Raw genomic sequence first — 11332 nt, forward strand, 5'->3', positions numbered from 1 at the left:
TGTCTACTCATGATGTTAATAGCGGCTCCTAAGTCAATTAAAGTATTTGGGATTTCAACCCCATTAATATGAGTTTTGACAATAGGGCTACCGGGATCCACATACTTTTGCATTGTAATCTTACCCATCATAATATCTGCAATTTTTCCAACTACATGTATCCTTTTGGTATCTCTGGTTCTCTTTCCTGTTTTCTTAAAACTCAACTCCTTTATTGTCTTTGCTAGAATGGGAATTTCCTTAATGGCTTGTAACAAGGGGATCTTGATACAGACATTCTTCAATTCATCTAGAAAGCTATAGTCAGGAAACCAAATTTGCTTTTCCACTCCTTTGTCAATTTGTAATCTTTCAGGAAAAGGAGGTGTAGCTAAAGATGTCGGTTGCTCAACTATGGGAGTTGTGGGGGTTGATTCTTTTTCTTTTTCTTTTTGGATATTTTTGTTTTGAAGTGATACTTCAGAACCCTTATTGACTTTGAGAGATTCTTCCTCAGAAATTCTTGGTTGTTGAACACTTGTAGAAGGTTGATCTAGGATTCTACCTGATCTGAGTTGTACTTCATTGAGAGGAACAACCATATAGGTAGGGAATGGTTGACCTTCCATCATGTAAGCATTTTGAGGGTTCCTATTATTTGGATTTGGTAATGGCTGAGAGGGAAGTTGATTTGACTTCTGTTGGGATTGAAGCAAGAGTTGAGAATTTTGATTTTGTGGAGGAGGTTGTTGTTGTTGAGGGTATGGCAATGATAATTGTTGATCTTGATTTGGAAGTTGTGGAGCTTGCTGATTCTGAAAAGATAGAGGATATTGATAGAATTGAGCAAGTCTCCCATAAGGATTTTGCATGCTTTGCATCCATGCTTGAAAAGCATTTTGAGGTTGAGGCGAAGGTTGTTGCCAAGGATTCCAATTTGGTTGGGATTGAAAATTCATAGAGTTGTTAAACCCTTGATTCTGTTGCCCTTGCCAAGGTCTCCTTGCAACAAAACAGAGAGATTCAAGTGTATTTGGATCCTCTTGAAAGACTGCTTTGAGACCAGGGATTGAAGGAAAATCCTTGGTCTCATGAGTTTCTGAGCAAATTACGCATGTTTCTACAACGTGTGCATCCAAGGGACATTCCCTTAAAGCATGTTTCTTTCTACATTTCGGGCAAAAAATGGCCAAAGCCTCAACTTCTGCTTTTTGTTTATTGTGAATCTTAAGGGTATCTAATTGTTCACTAAGACTCCCTAAGATGTCAGTTTTGAATTCATCAAGCATATTTCCGATTTTAGCCCTACTTACTGATCCTGTTGCAGATTTATTTGCTCTAAGGAGAGAAGGATCTCTAGGCCCTTTTTGAATTTTTGATTTGCCCCTTGAGAGATGGATACATAGTTCTGTTATATCATTGAGTGAAAGTTGAGATATATCCCCTTTCCCCATCATATTCAAGATATCTATCCATTCATCCCTAATGGCTTTTAATAGGAGGGCTTTTAAGGTCTCTTCATCCAAGCTACTCATTTTTGCTCTTTTCAAATTCTATTGAAATCTTTCAAGTAAATCTTCTAAGCTCTCATCTTCTCTTTGTATCATTTTAAATACCTCGTCCTTGTGATTAGTAGGCATACAATAGTCCAAATACCTATCCAAAAATGTTTGTTTCATCTCATCCCAAGACCTAATGGATTGAGTGAGTAACCCCATGAACCATTTCAAAGCTTGATCTTTCAGTGTTGAAGGGAACAATTTGAGTTTCTGAGAGTCATCCAGATAGTCATAAGTTCGACACACAACTTCAAACTCAAATAAAAATGTTTCAGGGTCCTCAGTTCTTAACCCATGGAAATTTGGGAGGACAGATGGTGATATGTTTTTCATAGTAGCTCGGGAATCCTCATTAACAATGGGAAACCCAAATGAGTTATCCCCATCTCTATTTCCTCCTCCAAGGGGACCTCTACCTCCTCCATTATTGTTGTTGTTATTTCCTCCTCCTCCTCTACCTCTACCTCTACCACCTCCTTCTTCCTCTGCCATGATGGTTCCCCTAGGGATTTCAAAATCTTCTGGTTCTTCTACAAAGGGTGAATGAGAAGAGATTTCTCCTTCTTCTTCAGATGATTCTACTTCCTCAATTACAATTGGTCTTTCTGTAGGAGAAAGAGAAGGGTCTCTTCCTGGTTCAAATTCAATAGAAGGTGTGGGAGAGTCAATTCTTGGCTCTTGAATTTCAGGAATTCTAGGGCTAGGAGTGTCGGTTGGAGATGAGGGAGGTGTCTCTTGTCTATCCCTTGAAGCAGATGGACTTGTAAAAATTGAACTTCGAGCTCTAGCTAAAAACCTTCCCCTAGAATCTCTAGCTCTATGCATGTCATTTTTTTTTTTTTTCTTCAAGTCAAGTTAATAGTTCTTTTTCTGATCTTCCAGGTCACTCCTGATCTTCCAGGTCACTCTAGGTGCAAGAAGAGAGCATACTCAAGGAACTACTAAATCAATAACTTTCTCTTTTCTGATCCTCCAAATCACTTTGAAGTGCAAGAGGAGAGCATACTTTGATAGGTTATCAACTTCTTTCCTTGAAATTTTATGTTTTTTTTTTCTCTAAGAATATGGCTACTTAATTTCACTTCCCCGGCAACGACGCCAAAATGTTTAGTCAATTTAGTGTTGTCTAAATTGCTATCATAAATTGTCAATCCGGGGCTCGTAAGCTGATGAAGTGAAGGTGTACAGTATGTACTTAAGTAACCTCTTAGATCTTTTTGTCGTTTGGGGTGTTGTGGTCAATTTAACTTCCTAAGATGGAGTGATGATTTTATAAACAGATGAGTGATAGTGTGTGTAAGGTGATTTCTAAATGAGTGAGTGTGTGTTACTGGTGGTTTCTAACTACCTTCTAAACTTGCAAAAAGAAAAGAGATTGAAAGAAATAACTTGAAATGAACTGAAAGCAAAGAACCACTTTCTAATGGCACTAGTCACTACTCATGCTGCTGCAAATAAAAAGGTAAGAAAAACCACTTTAAAGACCAATGATAATGTTCATCTCTTCCTAACACTCTGCTTCCAACATATAGTACTATGTAGAACACGATTAAGAAGTAGTTAGAGATAAGTCTAAAAAGTGATAAAGCTCTAAATGACAAATTATAACACCACTGTGCCTTTCTCCAGCATTCTGCTTCCAACATACATTGTTATGTGTAACAAGTGAAGAAAGAGTTAGTGATATAAGTCAAAAGCTACTCAAAGCAAGCTGTAATTTATTAGTATTCTGATCTCTTAAAGATGAACAACTTATGATAAGGAGACCATCAATGTGTTAGCATACAGCTTGAGAAACTAAACTAGAAATTAAGCTAGAAAAACAGAGTAAAGGCATCGACTATGAATATGACAACTGAAAATACCATCAGAGATAAAGCAAATACAACAAAGACACACAATCCCGGGCTAACACCTGCAAAAAACAATCCTGATCAGTTTAAAATAAATGCTGGAAATGAAAGTAAATCAAAACTGTACATGTATTAAATAAAAGGAAAATTGTTGAATTCGAAAGAAGGAAATGGCAAGAACATAAAGGTAAATTTACTGTACAAAGGCTGTTATGAATGGGGGCCCTCCATCCACAAAACCCAAGGAAAGATCAGCTACTGGAAAGAGTCAAAACAGCACAGTCTTCTATTGACTCATATGCAGAAATTACAGTAAAAAGTGCTGAAGCAGCAACTTCAAAACAGAGTTTCTGAATACGCTAAAATTGCAGCAATTACATAAACAAAATAACTAAAGACTAATCCTTAAGCATGCGCAGACGCTGGATTTTATAGGCGTATGATCAACTGTCTACTGTGTAAAACATGAAACTGGAAATTAAATGTCAATCATGCTAATTAAATGGTTCAGCAACACGTAAACAGGGCCGTGTGCGTTCTGGAGGGTACAGTCGTCATGGAGGTTGAATCCAAGGTTGGATCCTGTCTCCCATAACCTGCGTAGCGTGGAGGAATCACCATCTGGAGTGATGTGACCTTTCAGCTTACGCAGCACCGTTTGAGCTGGCTCTATTGACCGAAGTTTGATCCACGTTGACCGGAGGTGTGCGTGGCGTTGCTGGCTGAACCAATAGCATAGGAACCTTTAACACCTTCATTCCCACGTGCCCATGTGATTCGTTTTGCAAAATGAAACGTGGAACATAGAGATCAATGAAAAGGCTGCGGAATGACCAGATAGCTGCGGAATTGCTGAATGGTTGCGGAATTGCCAGACAGCTGCGGAATCTCTGTGCATATGTCAAAAATCTAGACAAACAGTCAAACATTAGCAAAGTTAACCAATCATGCTTAAAGACATCAAATGTAATGATCTGGATAGGTTTATGAGGAAAATAGGGCAAAAGAGAGGGATAAGTGAGGAAAAGCTGTAGGTAATGATAGATAACTAGGTGCAAGTTAGAGGCTCTACAGTGCCTTCTTCCTGCTGTGCAATCATGTTGATAACCCTGTGGAGATGTGATACACAACCTCTTGCATGACCATATTGTCTGTGGTAAACATCAAAAGCTCATGTGTAGGCTTCTCCACCCCAAAAATCCTGATGAAGGTGCCACCAAGTGAGGCATACCAATCTACAATATTAAGAAATGCCTACATCACTTCTTGGGACATGCAAGGTATATCCTATTCGAATATGATCATGTACAACAGGGTGATGAAGTGGTAAAAAAAACTCGCCATGACTCCTCGATAGCTACACTGAGAGAGAAAATTGCAATAGATGTTCACACCATCCTCTGATGGTGTCCATGTGTAACCCATGCCAGGGAACTACTGCTAGGCACATATTGCATCAAGCAGGTACACGGATATAAAGAATCTTGCTTGCTCATCCTCATGAAAACTTCGCGCATTAGACACATGCAGTTTCAGCTGAAGAGCCAACATGTCAGACCAGTTGAATGACCTTCCTTCATTTTCCAACTGATCAGACATAACCACCCAACTGTAAGGAAAGGTCTCTGTGCTCTCTTGACCATACAAGTGACATGAAAATATGACCAAGAGTTTGTAAGACTTCCTGAGTGACTTCGTCTTGTAGACCTATTTGGGTGCCACTCCAAAATTCAATGGCTCTTTTACCCAATGCTTCATGATGTCTCTAGTGTTCACATTATTGTTGGGAGTGTAGAACAGTGCATCCATGTGCTTCAACGACTGCAGAAAGTGATACATTTGATGGTAGCTTTCCAACCTGAAGGTGGCAAGATGTGTTCCACTAGTATTGCTTAGTGTCATGGTCTCAGGATCGGTATGTGAGATAATCTAGTGAATGATATCTGTGCACGGGAAGGTGGGGTACCTGCATGCAACCATGTACAAGCTTGACTTGTGAATGTTGACATAGACCTATTGATCTTACAGATCTTCCTTGAAGCTACATGCAGAGATGTTCTTTATTTCTTTCCATGTAATCTTCATGTCCTTCTCTATGAACAATTGTATGTCTGCATAGATGGGAAATTTCATTGGCACTTGTTCAACTACATTTCCAATGCTACTCTTTACATTATCATTTGATCCATATGTCTTCTGTTGCATGTAATTCTTAGAAGCTTCTCAACAAATGATGTACCTGAAGACAAAGTAGACACTCACGACAAGAAAATGTTAGCTGAAAAACACAAATCACTTCAAGGATCGATCATGCAACAAATTGGGCAACTAATGGGAAACATTGCGTAGTTTTGACTCTCAGAGATGAGGGACTGCCAATCCAATCTATGCATTGTGCAGTCCCAGCTGCTAGTGAGAGGAACTATGATTGGAACTATGCAGAGTGTAGTCCAGTGTGGCTTGTCATGGACTAGAAATTCATAATGCATAGTTGAGTCTAGTTGTATGTTGGTTGGGACTGCACATTGTGCAATCCTAGTAGGAAATACTCAAGACTGACTCCTTTAACTGCGCAGAATGCAGATGGACCAAGTGGCTGAAAACCTTTGCACAATTCCTGGAGCTAAGACATAGCCTTGAGTTCCAGAAATGCGCATTGCATGCCGGGAAGACCTACTTTTGAGCCAATGAAGCCCAAATCTTCCCAAGGGAAACTTGAAAATGGGTAGATTTAAATGCATGAGTGAAGGATGGTGTAGATCTGAGTGAATGGCCATGCATGCAGTCAAAGAAAGTGTAAAAATCAGTCAAATGGGCAAGCAACAAAGCTTGTGGGGAGAGTCGCCGCAACAACGACTGTTAGGGCAAAAACAGGGTTATGCATGTGATGTTTAAGAAAGGAAATGAAAAAATTGAAACAACACTTTTGAAATTTAAAACAAACTAAAATTCTGGTGGTCATTCAATAAAACATGCAAAACAACATTCACACAAGCCAAGTAAACAAAAGCGATAGAAAAAGCAGCAAAAGACTTGAAAGGAAAAACTTACCTAGAAAAGTTGTGTTGATCATGCCAAATATTACTAGATGCCTTGAGAATGCCAAAGCTCCAATATTTAACGTGCAAATGAGCTCCGACGATATCCACTAAATATATTTGATCAATTTATGGTTTATGACGTGCATGCCCAAAATCTAAGAAAGAGCGACGAGTGGCAGAAGATTCTAAAATTAACTAAAGTGTAACTTCCAATGCTAAAATTAGATCCCTATTTTTTAGGGATGTTTTTTTCTTTTTGATTTTTTTCTTTTTTGGGAAAGGATGCCATGCATGCATGGAGAAATTGCATAGTTCTGGAGGGAATAGGGTAACCTTTTGGCACATGCATTAGGCAACAGTTGACGAAATGCTTCTGCACAATTCCTGAGTTAAGTGGCTTTGGATGCCTCTCATGCTCTGTGTAATTTCCTAGCTGAAGACAAGTTGTCAACTGGGTCTATATAGTTATGGGCTGATCTGCACAATTGTTGAGAGCGAGGCTCACTGCTGGGCTGGGTTGTGCAATTCTTGAGAGCAAGCTTGGATGCCCTTTAGAAATGCACAATTTTCCAAGGCAGTGAAAGAACAGATGCAACCAAGTCACAGGGGATCAAATTGTGGTTAGACAACAAAAGAAGTAAGAGAACAAAATTTTTAATGCATAAGATAAATTCAGATGAAAACACAAGTAACTAAGCAGTGCAAGACAAGCTGCTGACTTTTAAGGAGTGAGGCTCCAAAACGAAGTGAAGAAAAAAATTTGAGGGTGGTTGTAGCCGCTACAACATTAGCTACACACTGGTATATCTCTATCTCTCTATATGGAACTTGTCTCGTGTAAAGAGAGTCTAACTCCTTCGTAAGTATTGTTCTATTCTTTGATCATCATGGCTTCCTCACTAGATTGAGTTAAAGATATAGTGCCCGACATTCTCTTGATTGGCCAGCACACATACCAAGCCAAGTAAAATGAGATGTTTCGATTGGGGATGGGGGTTATATTGATGCAAAAGTAATGTAGACTGTCAGAGATTTAGTTTCATCTATGGTGTTACTCCATTACCAGTAGGCTTGGACAGTACCCCGACAGATTTACTTTCTTCACCTCTCTGCGTAGGAAGCCCTTCTCTTCTTTCACCTTTATTTATTTATTTGTTTTTTCATTTTTCATAAAACTGTTCATTGACACTTATTTATTTCATGAGGTGGAAGAGGGATCCTGACTTACTGAGAGAAGAAGAGGTTGTCCCTTCATAGAAGTATGTTATATATACATCTAAAATAATTTTTAAGGTTTTCCCCCTCGCCTTACTCTACTTGACTGAGTTGACAAGGATTAATCGAATATAGAAAAACTGATTAGAGTAGGTCATACTAGTTAAAAGTTCAAGCGTTGTGTTTTCACCAAGACTCACTATAAACATAATGTATTTTCCATCATGGTATCATCAACTGAAGAATGTAATCTCTTCATAAAGAGAGATGATAACATATAACCAAATGTTGATAGTTGTATAAGTCCTCTTGTACTTCACCCTGCTTGTCTCAAGATCTAAACACAGTTTCATGTGAAACTAATCCTTCGGGTGTATAACAGGAAAACAAAGAAAGCAAAGGGAAAAAGTGAAAATAAATCAAAGCGAGTAAGAAAAGCAAAGCACAAAAGAAAATAAAAAAAAACAAAAGTAAACAAGAAATCAATCATTACTCCTACTCGTAAGCTAAATAGTGCATGGGCCTACTCACGTGAAGTGATACTTCCAATGCAGCCACCGACACATTGGTTGGCCCATGTTGGTGAAGGTATGGTCAACAAGAAATATATTCAAGTAAACTAGCGCACGAGAAAGATAAAACAATGAAGACCAACACAGTCGAAGTTTAAATGCGTCCAAAAAAATTGAAAGAGTAAAAGCACAAGACAAACACCATGCGAACGTACCATGGTGAAGCATCACACTATGCACATATAAAAACATGCATGCTCTTTTGATCTAGACAAACGAGCAAACATGCAGAAAGAAGAAAACTTGTGCTTCACAACATGACTTGATACGTATGACTCCTCCAATGAATGAGCAATAGGATCGTGTGATTCTGGTGGAGGAAGTGAAATCTATAGATCAGATTGATTTTAAATGAAAATGGGAGAGTGATGAGAAGCCTGGGGTGTTTCAACAGATTTTTGATCGGCCGTGGAATTTACCTCAAGACTGTGAGAACTTGACATAATCATCAACTCAGGCTAAAGTGCCTCAACAACTTGAGGGGTTCCTTTTTCATCAGCGGTTAGAGCATCAAAGACCTATGGCTTGGAAAGGTCAAAAGCAAGTGAATCAACATTGTGATTAAATGAGTGAGTGAAGGGATCACGACAACCACGATCAGAAAATTTGAGATGTACAATGGCATTCTCATGATCTAACAAATCATACAGAGGGTTTGATGAGAAACAAAAATTCCCCCCTTTGAATTTCCAAAAGGAAAATATGGTAGATTGGGTGGATTTGAAAAGAAAGGTGTGTCCTCTCTGTAATCAAATGACACACTGGCATCTTATGTGTTATGTGAATGATCAGAAGTAGAAAAATACGGGAATGAATTTTCACAAGAAAAATCAGAAATGGCTTAATAAAAAAATATGCCATGAAAAAGTGGATGAGGTGTGTTCAGAAGGAGATCATCCTTCACTGCAAGTTCTTCTTTAGATTCCCACACATACTCATCAAAACTGATAGCATAGGTTGGCTTCTCAACACCAATTCCATTGACAAATTTATCCTCGTGAACAACATAGGTGGAGTCTGGAACGAGTGAACACAACACGGTACAATCTGGAGGATCAAAGGAACTAGTGGATGGAGGTTGAGAAGACAAGATCTCATGATAACCATCATGGTTGCAGTCCAAATCTGCACAAATGTTCAAAGAAGGTGGGGTGGGAGGATGTGACAAATAAACAGATGGGTTCACAACTTCTCCCATGTCGTCCTACGGTCTAGAGTTGTTATGAGAAGGGGACAGAGGGTCACTTGTGACAATAACCTTGTCCATCTTAGATTTGGAAGCTCTAACGCCGAGGTATGCTGGGAGGGGTTGAAATGATTCCAACTCACATGGATTTTCATATATGTGTAGAAGATACTGAAACCTTTATTTGAGAAATTTCCAATCGATTTCACCTTCAGGGATTTGAAAAGTGAGATTACAGAAGAGGTCACAAAATCATGCAATAGATTCAGTAGATGCTTTCCGTAGTTTCATAATTTTTTTATTAAGTGCTTTTCAGTCATAACAATAGAAAGAACGACATAAATATTTGATCATGTGATCAAACGAGTGAATAGATGCTACGAGTAATGGGAGACACCATTGCTCAACATGCCCTTCGAACATGTAAGATAACATCCCATAGGAAACATTATCCAAGGGGATTTCATTCCTCTTACAAAAGCTTAAGAATGCAATTCTGTGTCTCAACAGAGCTGCTTTGCCTTCACTGTTGTACTTTATTTGTGACAAGTCATCGATGACATCCTCTGGTGCTTCAAAATCATGTGCATGAGAAAAACACACCAGAGTTGAGATTGTAATATAAGTCATCAATGATGTGGAGAGATTCAAAACAAAATTTGAGGGTTCATCTTTTCATCTGGCCCTCCCTCTAGTGCTAGTAATTTTGATAGTGCTAGACCCACCAACATGTCAAGGGATCTCCCTAGTAAGACGACTAGACCTCAGATTGTTTGGAGTAGGAGTCCCAACGGTGGGTAGTAAAGTAACGCCTTGACTACGGTAGCGCACAGAGGTAAGTGATCCCAAACAGATCTTTAATTGAAATGTGATTTATTTACTATTAAAGTAGTGTTAATTCATGATTCTTAGAAAAACCATTAAGCACATAAGAATGAAGAACTGATAGATAATTTGTAGCAAAATAGAACAAAATACATGAAAATAAGAGAGACATAAGAGATTGTTAACGGAGTTCGGCTATATTCAAGCCTACATCTTCGAGCTTTGGTCTTCAACTGGGAGGCATTTATATTAAAAACTTCAAAGCCATAGATACATCAAAATTTTATTGCTTCAGATACAATCCTGCACTATCCAGATGCAATCTTCTCTATCTCAGGATTTTGTAGCAACTCTCGGTGCTGAAAAAAATTTCCGCAATATCCTAGAAAGTGTCTTCAAAGTTCTCAAGCTTCACTGCCTGCACCTGCTTAAATACTCCTCTTCTGCATAAAAAACAAGTTTTCTTCTCTTAGCACATTGGTAAAGTTTTATAATTAAAAATTAAGAGACCGGGGGATCAACTCGTGACCACTCCTCCTCCTCTGTCGTTGGATGGATTAAAATAGCGTTGAAATATATTTAAAACATTAATAAGGGGCGGGGTCCCCCGCACCCGCCTTAACCCTTATCACCTTTTAAATACATTGCATCCACCTATATCCGTTGGTGGAGATTTGAAAGGTTGGCGGATGGATATTATATGGCAGAGGTATGATATAGTGGTGTAGAAAAGGAGGCAGAGATATCGTGGAGCCACCATTAATGGCGGACTACGCATATTTTATTTAATACAAAAATTATGGAGGAGGTATGATATAGTGGCGGTAGAAAACGAGGCAGAGATATGGCGGGGCTGCCATTAATGATGGACTTCGCCATATTTTATTTAATGCAAAAAAAATACCTCTAAATATATGCACTGCAGGATTAATGTTTCAAGTTACATAATGGTGGAGTTGGTTAAGGTGCCAGATTTGTAGCCGAAAAGTTGCAGGATCAAATCCCGTCCAGTCTGTTGGACCCTTTAACAACTTTTAAATGAATCCAATGAGGCCATGTGTCACCCTTTGGTAGGGCCACATGTCGCCTTGGGATTGGTCCC

Source organism: Pinus tabuliformis, chromosome Q, assembly GCF_031772625.1.
Source record: "Pinus tabuliformis cultivar Carrire ecotype Pingquan chromosome Q, CPIR1, whole genome shotgun sequence".
Taxonomy (NCBI): Eukaryota; Viridiplantae; Streptophyta; class Pinopsida; order Pinales; family Pinaceae; genus Pinus; species Pinus tabuliformis.